The sequence below is a fragment of the Erinaceus europaeus genome, chromosome 3, assembly GCF_950295315.1.
Source record: "Erinaceus europaeus chromosome 3, mEriEur2.1, whole genome shotgun sequence".
Classification (NCBI taxonomy): Eukaryota; Metazoa; Chordata; class Mammalia; order Eulipotyphla; family Erinaceidae; genus Erinaceus; species Erinaceus europaeus.
This window is the reverse complement of record NC_080164.1, coordinates 32,870,637-32,884,138: the sequence shown is the minus strand read 5'-3', so window position 1 is coordinate 32,884,138 and position 13,502 is coordinate 32,870,637.

Below are 13,502 nucleotides of genomic sequence, written 5' to 3'. Positions count from 1 at the left end.
AAGACCTGGATGTTAGACCAGAAACAATCAAATACTTAGAGGAAAACATTGGTAAAACACTTTCCTACCTACACCTCAAGGACATCTTTGATGAAAAAAACCCAATTGCAAGGAAGACTAAAGCAGAAACAAACCAATGGGACTACATCAAATTGGAAAGCTTCTGCACATCCAAAGAAACTATTAAACTCTTTGTTTAATAGTTAAAAACTATTAAACTATTAACTCTTTGTTTAAAGAGCCCCCTCACAGAATGGGAGAAGATCTTCACATACCATACATCAGACAAGAAACTAATCACCAAAATATATAAAGAGCTCAGCAAACTTAGCACCAAAAAAGCAAATGACCCCATTCAAAAATGGGCAGAGGATATGAACAAAACATTCACCACAGAGGAGATCCAAAAGGCTAACAAACATATGAAAAACTGCTCTAGGTCACTGATTGTCAGAGAAATGCAAATTAAGACAACATTGAGATACCACCTCACTCCTGTAAGAATGGCATACATCAAAAGGGACAGCAGCAACAAATGCTGGAGAGGCTGTGGGGACAGAGGAACCCTTTTGCATTGCTGGTGGGAATGTAAATTGGCACAGCCTCTGTGGAGATCAGTCACAAGGCTAGACATGGACCTTCCATATGATCCAGTAATTCCTCTCCTGGGGTTATACCCCAAGGACTCCATAACACCCAACCAAAAAGAGGTGTGTACGCCTATGTTCATAGCAGCACAATTCATAATAGCTAAAACCTGGAAGCAACCCAGGTGCCCAACAACAGATGAGTGGCTGAGAAAGCTGTGGTATATATACACAATGGAATACTATACATCTATCAAGAATGAACCCAACTTCTCTGACCCATCTTGGACAGAGATAGAAGGAATTATGTTAAGTGAGCTAAGTCAGAAAGATAAAGATGAGTATGGGATGATCCCACTCATCAACAGAAGTTGAAAAAGAAGATCTGAAAGGGAAACTAAAAGCACTAAATTGTAAGTAGGGCACCAAAGTAAAAACCCTGTGGTGAGGGGTAGACATGCAGCTTCCTGGGCCGGTGGGGGGTGGGGGTGCGTGGGTAGGATGGGACATAGTCTTTTGGTGGTGGGAATGGTAATTATGTACACTCCTAGTAAAGTGTAGTCATATAAATCACTAGTTAATTAATATGAGAGGGGGGAAATTAATTGTATGTCTCGAAGTTTTTAAAACACAGACTGAGTCTTTTTAATATGTAGGCTATTTATTTGATATGTGGACTCTCTCAAAAGCCTAGACCAAGCAGATCAGAAGCAACCAATGGCACAGCTACATACAAGATACTGGGTACTATACAGCAAACTCTAACAAAAGGACTTTTCAAAGTTAACCCAATTACCAAATAATGTGATGATAACATTAACTATCCATTGTCTTTTTGAACCCTAAGACAACAGGAACCTCACATCTCCACTATAGAGCCTATATTTCCCCCAGTCCTGGAACCTTAGGATAGGGCCTACTTTCCCGCATGCCTCTCCCAATCCATATGAAATAATATTGCATCTGCAGATCGCAACCTAATCAACACAACGATTGCCACTTCAATATGCTTCAGCTCAGACTGTGTCCAGAGACTTCAGGTGTGGAATGACAACCCTTCAGCTTCATTACTCGGGTGAGACCTTTCCTTTCATGGTATTCTCTAATTCCATCCCAGGTGGTTCACTTTCTAACAAAGTCCCAAAACCTAGATATAGACCAGGTTCTGTGAGAGAGAGCATATATTCACACTTATCCATAAACTAGTGCAAAATATACACCTGAAAGCAGAAGTACACTAGAGTTAGCAGTGAGTACCCCCCTAGCACTTCCTCTCCACTATTCCAACCTTTGGGTCCATGATTGCTCAACAATTTGTTTGGCTTTGTACTCTCTTTTTATCCACCAGGTTCCAGATGCCATCAGGATGCCGGCCAGGCTTCCCTGGACAGATGACCCCACCAATGTGTCCTGGAGCTCTGCTTCCCCCAGAGTCCCACCCTACTAGGGAAAGAGAGAGGTAGACTGGGAGTATGGACTGACTAGTCAATGTCCATGTTCAGCCGGGGAGCAATTACAGAAGCCAGACCTTCCACCTTTGGCAACCCACAAAGACCCTGGGTCCATGCTCCCAGAGGGATAGAGAATGGGAAAGCTATCAGGGGAGGGAATGGGATATGGAGATTGGGTGGTGGGAATTGTGTGGAGTTGTACCCCTCCTACCCTATGGTTTTGTTAATTTATCCTTTCTTAAATAAAAAATAAATTAAAAAAAAAACATTTTTTTTCCTTTTTTTTAATTGCCTTTATTTATTTACTGGATAGACACAGCCAGAAATTTAGAGGGAAGTGGGTGATAGAGAGGGAGAGAGACAGAGAGACACCTGCAGCCCTATTTCACCACTCGTGAAGCTTTCCCCCTGCAGGTGGGGACTGGGGGGTGGAAACCTGGGCCCTTGTGCACTATAATATGTGCGCTTAACCAGGTGCACCACCACCTGGCCCCTGAACCCATTTTCTCACCTTTAAAATGGGGGAAGAATTCTTACCTTCTGAATATGGAGTCACAAAATTTAAAAGAATACATTCCATACAAGTATGTGTGTGTGTTTCTATTATAAGAACTATTCTTCGGGAGTCGGGTGGTAGCGCAGCGCGTTAAGCGCACGTGGCGCAAAGCGCAAGGACCGGCTTAAGGATCCCGGTTCGAGCCCCCGGCTCCCCACCTGCAGGGGATTCGCTTCACAGGCGGTGAAGCAGGTCTGCAGGTGTCTGTCTTTCTCTCCCCCTCTCTGTCTTCCCCTCCTCTCTCCATTTCTCTCTGTCCTATCCAACAACGAACAACATCAACAATGGCAATAATAATAACCACAATGAGGCTACAACAAGGGCAACAAAAGGGGGGAACAATGGCCTCCAGGAGCGGTGGATTCATGGTGCAGTCACCGAGCCCAGCAATAACCCTGGAGGAAAAATAAATAAATAAAATAAAATAAAAACAGAACTATTCTTCATAAAAGTTGATCTATGATGAAGGGCTAATTAATCAGACTCTATATAATGCTTATTTAAGTCACATGTTAAAACTGATTTACTAGATGGTTTGGAAATAAAACTTAATGTGTTCCTGTGTGAGAAGTATTTTTGAAAATAGAAATTTGAATTGCAGGGAGCTAACTCAAAGATATAAATATACATGACTAAAATAGCACTTATAGCCTCCCATTAAAGAAAATTCTATAATGAATTTCAAGTAAAACAGACACCTAGTGGCCCGCAAGATGGCACAGTAGATTAAGCATTGTACTCCCAAGAATAAGGTACTGAGTTCAATCCCTGGTATCACATGTGCTAGAGTGAGGCTGTTCCTCTCTCATATGTAGTAAATCTTAAAAAGGAGGAGGAGGAGGAGGAGAAGGAGAAGAATAAGAGGAAACACCTAAAGGCAAGGGACTATTTGTCCCCTCAAGACCCCTAGAATATATGCCAGGGATAAGTTCTCTAATTGTATTCCTTTTGGAAGAAGCAGAGCAGTTTGAACTTAGAGGTGCTGTGTCACCAGCTTTAATTATCCAACCACAATTCATTTTGCACTCACCCAGCCCCATCCACAAGGAGTGGAGTCTGCTATAAGTACTGCTATGATAACTGACATGCTATAAAACTCCAAAGAGCTGTGAAGAGCCAGCAATCTGCCTTTCTGATTGCTGCCAAGGAATGAGCTTCACATTTTATTGCCTAAGAAGATAAAATCAAACATCACTTTGGCTCCTGGATGTTGCCCAGTTAATTCTATGCCCTTCTCCCTTGTGCCTTTCTGTATATATGTGCCTGCTTGTCTGCCTCTGAAATTGCTGATCACTGGAGCAGAGACTAAGACTTATTCCAACTGTCTTTCAAAGATGTGAAGCTGCTTACAATGGTTCTGTGACTCTGCATTACACTTTGGTAAAGTCATAAAGCCCCTACCATGGAATCTTCTAAGCTATTCTATAACCCAGGTAGATGCCTCCATATTTCTCTCTCATCATTAACAGACCACACATTCCTTCAGTTGCTTGAAAATATGAAATGCTCTCTTGTCTTTTTCTTTCCTTTCCACCAGGGTTATCAATGAAGCTCATTGTTGGCACTGAGAACCCACCCCTCCCAGTGGCCTTTTTTTTTTCTCTCCCTCTCTCTCCCTCCCTCTCTTTCTTTCTTTCTTTCTTTCTTTTTCCTACTTTTATTACATGGGATAGATAGAAATTGAGAGGGAAGGGGGAGACAGAGAGGAGGAGCAGGTGGTGGCATACCTGGTTAAGTGCACACATCACAGTGTGTAAGGAACCAAGTTCAAGACCCTGGTCCCCACTTGCAGAGGGAAAGCTTCATAAGTGGTGAAGCAGGGCTGCTGTCTCTTTCCCTGTCTACTCCCTCCTCAATTTCTCAGTCTCTATTTAATAAATAAATTTTAAAATATTTTTTAAAACTGGGGTTTTATTCACAATGAACAGGGTTGTCAGAAAAGTCATGACACATTTTTGCATAGAAAAACATGTCATGGCTTTTCCAACAAACCGAAGCATAAATCATGTGAATCCATTGAAAGATTTCTCAGCAACTGCCATAATTGAATTATATATTTTTTCATTGTTATTGTGGAGTTGGGAATTGTGTATATGCAGTTTCATTGATCCAAGGACAAGTGTTTCTTTTTATTTCAGAGACGGAAAGAAGGAGCAATGACAAAGCATAGAGCCCTCCCCAGTGTTGTAGCACTCCCCCATGTGGTACCAGGGTTTAAATCCAGGCTTCATGCTTGGTAAGGCACATGCCCTACAAAATGAGCTATCTTCCATCCATTGAATTGTATTCTTTTTGGCTATTTCCACTTTATGGGGTGGGGTATAACAGTTTGTAGTACAGTTTTGGCACATAAGTACAGCCTCTCATCTCTCCTTGATAGGTGTCTACAAAACACTCACTCCCCCAACGTAGTTTTTTGTCCCCCATCATACACCAAGACCTCAGAACCCCTCCAGCCCATCCCTTTACCCCCTTACCCAGAGTCCTTTGCTTTAGTGTAATACATCACACCCAGTCCAAGTCTCATTTTTATGTTTTCCCTTCCTGTCCTTGTTTCTTAAGTTTCACCTATGAGTGGGATCATTCAGTTGAACTGCAATTTTAAAGATTCAACTTTGGAAAGATAATTATGGCACCCATGTAAAATGGACTATTGCTCCTCAGACTTTTCTAAGATTAAATGAAGTACAAAATGAACTGGAGGGTTGTCTAGACTAGAGATAGTGAAGATTATTGAACAGCTGCATTCTCCACACACAAAAGGGATGAGAATCTGAACTGAAGAGAGATTGGGGGGGGGGGCAGGTGGTGGTACACCTGGTTAAGTGCGCACACTTCAGTGTGCAAGGACCCAGGTTTAAGCCCCAGTCCCTACCTACAGGGAGAAATCTTCATAAGTGTTGAAACAGAGCTGCAGGTGTTTCTCTGTCTCTTTCCCTCTCTATTTCCCCCTCCTCTTTCAATTTCTCTCTGTCTCTGTCTAATAATAAATAAATTTTTAAAAAGAGAGAGAGAGAAAGTGAGAAAGGGGATCCACTATGTGGGGATTAAACAAAGATCCTCAGGATCTGCTGAGTGGGTTTGTAGAATAAGAAAGGAACAGGGTTTAAGAAGGTGCCAAAGTTTCTATTTGAACAACTAGATGAGAGCATCAAATGAATTGAAACATTAAATGAATTATCCATTTACTTTGGGTTCCCACTCACTAGAGCTTTAATCATAGAAAGCTATTTTCACTACTTGATTTTCCCCCTTCAGATCACTTTATTGGAGGGTAAATGGGTTACATTATACTTGTTGACACACATGGATACATTTCTCATCTCTCTGTGATAGGTGTCTGCAAAACACTCTCACCCACAATTAGGTCCTTTTCCCACCATCCTGCATCAGAGCCCCAAGACCCCTTCCTCCCTTCCTCCTCCTTCCCCAGAGTCCTTTGCTTTTGTTACATTACGCCAAACCCATTACAAGTTTTACTTTGTGTTTTCACTTTTTTTAATTTTAATTTTAATTACTTTGTGTTTTCACTTTTTAAATTTTATTTATTTATTTATTTAGTATTTTACCAGAGCACTGCTCAGCTCTGGCTTATGGTGGTACAGGGAATTGAACCTGGGACTTTGGAGCCTCAGGCATGAGAGCCAGTCTGCATAACTATTATTCTATCTCCCCCTGCCTGTGTTTTCACTTTCTATCCTATTTTCTACTCTCCTCTCCTCTCCTTTCCTCTCTCTTTCTCTTTCTTTCCTTCTTTCTTTTTTAAAGATAGATACAGAGGAGAGAAGGACTGACAGATAAATGAGAGATAGAGAGATAGAGAGACAGATAAATATGGGCTATATCCTGAACCTCCTTCAATGTGTTGGCGGCTGGTTTCCAGTCTGAGTCACACACCTGACAAAGCAGCACACTATCCAAGTGAGCTATTTCACTAACCCTAGTCCTTGTTTTTCAAGTTCCACTACTGAGTGAGATCATTTGGTATTCATCTCTCTTTGCTGTCTTCTGGATAAAGCATCTGCCTTTCATCTATCAAGGGAATCTTAGACCCAAAACATGAGAGAACCACTTGCTCAGTTTACATGTCAGTTGGGTCAACTCAGTTGAAGTGGGTCAGCCTACCATAGGATGACATCAGCACCTTGCCATCAAATTCTGGGTTTGTGGCATGCACAAACCCAGAATTTGTTGGTATCTAAGAGCTCCAAGCTGGACTGCTGTGTCATATTATAATGAAAAGGAAATTTTGATCACTGGCTCTCCTCCAGCCAAATCTCTTGCTGGCTCCTCTACTGTTCGCTGTCTCCAGCAGATTGACCCCAACTGACCTGTTGTGCCCAACCCTCCTTTTCCTTAGGTATGGCCCAGTAGGGGGCCTTTTTACCATAGCTGGGCATTGCCCAGCAGTTTTAAGACAGCACCCTGGTGGATCTGAGGAACATGGATGAAGAGCTGTTGTACTGGGAGCCTGATAGAAACTTTGAACAGGGCCTGAGCAGATGGTACGCCTCACTTCTTGGCATCTGTGAGAGGGACTCACCAAAATATGATGGAGTGAGGTCAGCTTTGGCTGAGAACCTCCTACAGAGGAGGGAAAGTCCAGGAGAGGACAGAAGGGGACACTGGAACAAATGTAACCCTGGTTTAAAAACAACAACAGGGGTGTAGGGGAGGGCTGGGAGAGAGCTCACCCAGTAGAGAGTAAACATTTAACTTTAACTGTGCATGAGATTGGGACCCCTGGCATCACATGGGAGCACTGGGTAAGTTTCATGAGCAGTGAAGTGGTGCTGTGTGTGTGTGTGTGTGGGGGGGGGTCTCTTCTTTCTTAGTTTCTCTCTCCCTCTATTTGAAAAGAATAAAGAAGTTGGGGGGTGGGCTGTGGTGCACCTGGTTGAGTGCATATATCACCATGGGCAAGGACCTAGGTTCAAGCCCCTGCTCCCAACCTGCAGGAAGGATGCTTGACAAGCCCTGTCTTTCTCTCTCCCTCTTTATTTCCCCTCCCCTCTTAATTTTTCTCTGTCCTGTCAAATAAAATGGGGGAAAAATGGAAAAATGGCTGCTGGGAGCAGTAGATTTGTAGTACCAGCACCAAGCCCAGTGAAAACCTTGGTGGAAAGAAAGAAAGAAAGAAAGAAAGAAAGAAAGAAAGGAAGAGAAAGGATAAAGGAATATGTTGGGATCAGTGGAGAAGCTCAAGCAAAGCCCTAGAGGCAAGACAATAATAATAAACTTCAAAAAATTAAAAATAACAGAAAAAGAACCTTTTGGAGGATGTGCCCGACTCGCAATCCTAAGGTGGCCTGCTGTTCCTCATCCAATATCTGACCCAGGGCTGCTCTAAGCACTCACTGAACACTGCTCCCAGTCAAGTGAAAGACCTCAGAAAACAAGTCACAAACTCTTTCCCAGAGTCACATGCCCCAGCCTCACAGACATTGGGAATTCCACAGAACTGAGAAAATGAAGTCTCTGTTTAAAGTCATGACTAGGTCTCTTATATGACTCAGGCTTATTACTTCTGTTTCAAGGCAGGAAGCATCCACAGCTCCAAAACCTACAGGCAAAGTAACTGTTCCCTGGGCAGTAGTTAAACAAGAAACTTTCAGAATGCGTAATAGGTATTTTTCTGATCTCTTGTTGTTGTTTGGTTTGCTGTTGTTGTTTCTCTCCAATTCTGATTTTGTAAGTGGTCCCTCAGAGAAGTAAAAGAGTCAATGCTCTGTGAAAGGGGGGAGGGTCTGCTTGCTTATAAACTCACTCACCCCTAAGTATTTGCCATAATGCATGTGTGTATTTGTGAAGTAACCTAAACATCTGTGTTTTTAGTTATCTCCTCCAAAACACCAGTGAAACTCCTGGAATTTACTGTCTAAAGTTTTCCTGGAGGCTGGGAGTATGGAACGACTAGTCAATACCCATGTTCAGCAAGAAAGCAATTACAGAAGCCAGACTTTTCACCTTCTGCATCCCACGATGACCTTGTGTCCATGCTCCCAGAGGGATAAAGAATAGGAAAGCTATCAGGGGAGAGGATGGGATACGGAGATCTGATGGTGGGAACTGTGTGGAGTTGTATCCCTCTTATCCTATGGTTTTGTGAATGTCTCCATTAAAAAAAAAAGTTTCCTGGAACATATATTTAAAAGTTCCAATTTCCAGGTCCTTCCTGAAGACTGAGTATGTAGGTTCATAGAAGGGTCCTTTGGAATCAGGATGTTTAAAGGGGTTCCCAAAAAATCTTATGTTTATGGAAGTGCACAGGTAGAGAGGGTTCATGGTCATTCCTGACCACACCCCCAGTAAGCTCAAAGCACTCACTGAACACTGCTTCCAGTCAAGAAAGACCTCAGAAAACAAGTCACAAACCCTTTCCCAGAGTCACATGCCCCAGCCTCATAGGCAATGATCACAGTGTGCTGGCCTGGGTAACTGTGGGAACCTATTATGCATGGGGACAGTGGGGAACGATGCTCTTGAGGAAGGATTTAACAATTTAACAATTTAAAGATGTTTCCCTTTATAACATCACCCATGCCACAGACATCCTTTACTACCCCCAAAGGCAAATGGCTGTTCCTCTAGACATCACATCCACTGACTGCTTCCCTTAGACTTAAGATATGATCCCACCTCTTCATACCAGTGAATACATTCTCCCTTCCTTACCTGTCTACCCTTAGTTGTGGGACCCTAGCTTGTTTTACTTCTTCTGCTCACAATAGGTCCTGTAATTCTTTTTTATAAACATTTTAATTTATTGAGAAAGGAGGAGAGAGAAAGAACCAGATATCTTTCTGGTACACATGCTGCCAGGGATTGAACTTGGGACCTCACGCTTGAGAGTCTAACGCCTTATCCACTGCGACACCTCCCAGACCACGGTCCTATAATTCTTAACAAGCTCATGCCCTTTTGCAGCAACAGATTGATGCCATAAAGATGCAACCTATACAAACTCACTATCATAGGCTGGACATGGCAGAATATTGAGTTGCTGTGGAGGATTTGCCCCCCTCCATCAGAATGTCCACCATGTAGAGGGCTGGCTAGCCAATGACGGGTAAGAGGAAACTAGCGCTATCCAGTCAACCTAAGACAGGGCACCTGATACTACTGGGCAAAAATGACCAGGTGTTCCAATGACGGGTAAGATGGAAGGCTGATCCCCAACCTAAGACAGGCACAGTCCACCCTGCCACAAAACAAAGTCCACCAAACATCAAAACATGATATAAGACAGGGGGACATGTGGGGAGCCACATGTGCCCTCAAGGTTGCTATTGGCATGGCCATAGAGTTTATGTTAAAAGATAGTTCCTGGGAGTCGGGCGGTAGCACAGCGGGTTAAGCGCATGTGGCGCAAAGTGCAAGGACCGGTTAGAATCCTGGTTCAAGCCCCCAGCTCCCCACCTGCAGGGAAGTTGCTTCACAGGTGGTGAAACAGGTCTGCAGGTGTCTCTCTGTCTCTCTTCCTCTCTATCTCCCCCTTCTCTCTCAATTTCTCTCTGTCTGTATCCAATAACAAAAAAAAAAAAAAAAAAGATAGTTCCTGGGAATCGGGCGGTGCCGCAGCGGGTTTAGCGCATGTGGCGCTAAGTGCAAGAACTGGCTTGAGGATCCCAGTTTGAGCCCCCGGCTCCTTACCTGCAGGGGAATCACTTCACGGGCAGTGAAGCAGGTCTACAGGTGTCTTTCTCTCCCCCTGTCTTCCCCTCCTCTCTCCATTTCTCTCTGTTCTATCCAACAACCACAATATCAGCAATAACAACAATATAATTACAACAATAAAACAACTAGGGCAACAAAAGGCAAGATACAAAAAAAAAAAAGGGATAAGATAGTTCCTGCTTCCCTACACCTTAGAGTCTTTGTTAAAAGATAAGTTCTTTTTCCCCATGAATCACCCAGGACCTTCCAGATAACGGCTGATTACCATGACAAATAATAATAATAATAATAATTAATAAATAGGAAAGATACATCCCCCAATACTCAGTTGGCTAAGGCACCAAACCTCTTTTTCTATAAAGCATTCAAATCAGATGCCCTGCTAACCATGAGAAGCAGATTGTTTGTGTTTCTTCCACAGGAATCCTGGAAAAAACCATCTGGACCCCTGCACACCCTGACATCACCCACTAGATGGCACAACTACAGTGGCACACCCCCACCAAAACCCTAGATGTCACCTGACGTGATCTGAAGAACCTGATTCACAGACTCCAAGGACAGAACTTTTTTACTGTCTGTCTGCCTTTCCTGCTTCTTCTTTGACCTGTCACGTTTTGGCGGTTCCAGCTCACTCTCTGCAGAAAAGCAGAATTCCAGAGGCTGACCTTCCTCATGCAGCATTTCATCCCCTGCCATTTCTCCCCCTAGTCGCCTACTTTGGACTGAGACTTCTATCAGACTTGCTGGTATTCCCTTTGGACACTTTAGACAATTTTACAGCAGCTTCCTTCCCTTCACATTGCTGGATTTTCATAGACTGACCCTGACTAGTTCATAGACTTTACACACTGTTGCCCTGGGCATTAGATAAAAGGAAAGGGGGAGATGCTGGGAAATTGTGCAGATGCAGTCACATCTGCCATGTTGTCCCCTCAGGCTACTGCTAGTTCCTGCAAGAGTTGGGACATTCTTGGAGTGCCTGTTCCTCCATGTTGTGCCCTCAGGGCATTGTCTATATCCCCGCGATATTTGGAGTGCTTTGGTTACTCCTCCCCCCTCCCATTCTCACGAGAGTTATTATCCTATCCTGGAGTGCTATGGTTACTCCTCCCCCTTCCCATTCTCGCGAAAGCTGCTCCTATAAAAGCATTTCTTCTTCCGCACCTGCTCTCTTGCCAGCGCTCCACTCAGGTGTTCAGACGCAGGAAAGGTTACTGTGTGAGGTGGCCATTTTCCCTACCTCCACGTGGCCCAACCTGCTTCTCTAGCACCCAACTCTGAGATACCAGTGCAAATAAAGATTTGTGTTTCCTCTTCGCTCCGGACCCCTCCTCTCTCTCATCTCCACGGCCCGAAAAACAACAACTCAGCTGTAAAAAATGGTGACTTCACCGTTTTCAGCTGATCTTGGATGGACCTTGAAAAATTCATGTTAAGTGAAGTAAGTCAGAAACAGAAGGATGAATATGGGATGATCTCACTCTCAGGCCGAAGTTGAAAAACAAGATCAGAAACGAAAACACAAGTAGAACCTGAAATGGAATTGGCATATCGCACCAAAGTAAAAGACTCTGGGGTGGGTGGGTGGAGAGAATACAGGTCCATGAAGGATGATAAATGACATAGTGGGGGCTGTATTGTTAAATGGGAAACTGGGGAATGTTATGCATGTACAAACTATTGTATTTACTGTTGAATGTAAAACATTAATTCCCCAATAAAGAAACAAATTAAAAAATATATATTTTTTTTTCAAAGGAATAAAAAAAGAAGCACTCAGAATAGGGAGGGTTGGAGAGGTGGAGCTTTTTGCCAACAATTTTACATTAATGAGATCATTCCTAAGATGTTCTATTACTTATTGGTTTTATTTTGTTTTTTTGTTTTGCCTCCAGGGTTATTACTGGTGCTTGGTGCCTGCACTATGAATCCATTGCTCCTGGAGGCTGTTTTTTTTTTTTTCTATTTTTGTTGCCCTTGTTGTTGTTACTATTGTTATTATTGTCATTGCTGCTGCTGTTGTTGGATAGGACAAAGAGAAATCAAGAAAGAAGGGGAAGACAGAAAGGGGGAGAGAAAAACAGACACTTGAAGACCTGCTTCACCACTTGTGAAGTGACCCCATGCCTCTCCCCCCACCCCTGCCGCAGGTGGGGAACCAGGGGTTGGAACCAGGATCCTTGAGCCAGCCCTTATGCTTCACACCATGTGTGCTTAACCCACTGCGCTACGGCCCAGTCCCTGTTACTGTTTTTAATAAAGTGTCAGAAGTTAACCCAGTGTCTCAAGCATGCATACAACTTAACACCTCCTTTTCATTCTTTAGAATGAGGGAAAGAGAGAGAGAGACAGAGAACAAAGCATTACACCATGTTGTCAGGAATCAAATCCAGAGCCCCACTCGTACAAAACTGGTTTGTTACCTCTGAAAAACCTTCCCAGCGACGTCAGTGAGAAGGTCTGAATAAACCTGCTGCTGCTGCTCAGAATGAGTCATAACCATAGAACCTGCTTACGACTCAGTGACAGAGTGAAATAAATCAGACTATCTAGAGCAGGGGTGGGGAAGCTTTTTTTCTGCCAAGGACTGTTTGGATATTTATAACATCATTCTTGGGTCATACAAAATTTATCAACTGAAAAATTAGCACAAGGGGCTGGGTGGTGGTGCACCCAGCTGTACACACATATCACATCACCATGTGCAAGGATTCAGGTTCAATGCCACAGTTCCCACCTGTAGGGGGAAAGCTTCGAGGGTGGGGAAGTAGTGCAGCAGGTATCTCTCTATCTCTTTCTCTCTTTATCTTCTCCTTCCCTCTCAGTTTCTGAGATTTATTATTTATTTACCCAATAAATAATAAAATAAAGACATTTTAAGTAAAAAATATATATATTAGCATGTAATGTTGCTATGAAAGAAAGTACCTAGCTTTATTGAATTTGGAATCCTGCCTGTGATTGCCTTGGCAGGCCAGACCCAATGATTTCAGCCCATGGGCGGGATGTTCCCCACCCCTGATGTAAGAGAGGAGAAAATGTAATTGGGGAGGTTTTATTGGCATGTAATACTCAACTCCTACAGCACCAAGTTGTAGATGCGCCAGGGAGGCTCAGAACATGTTTGCACTCCTGAGCTATGGAGTGGAGAAGGATGGTAGCCTTTATTTATTTATTTATTTACTTACTTACTTATTTATTTATATACACAGCAATATTGAGAGGGAA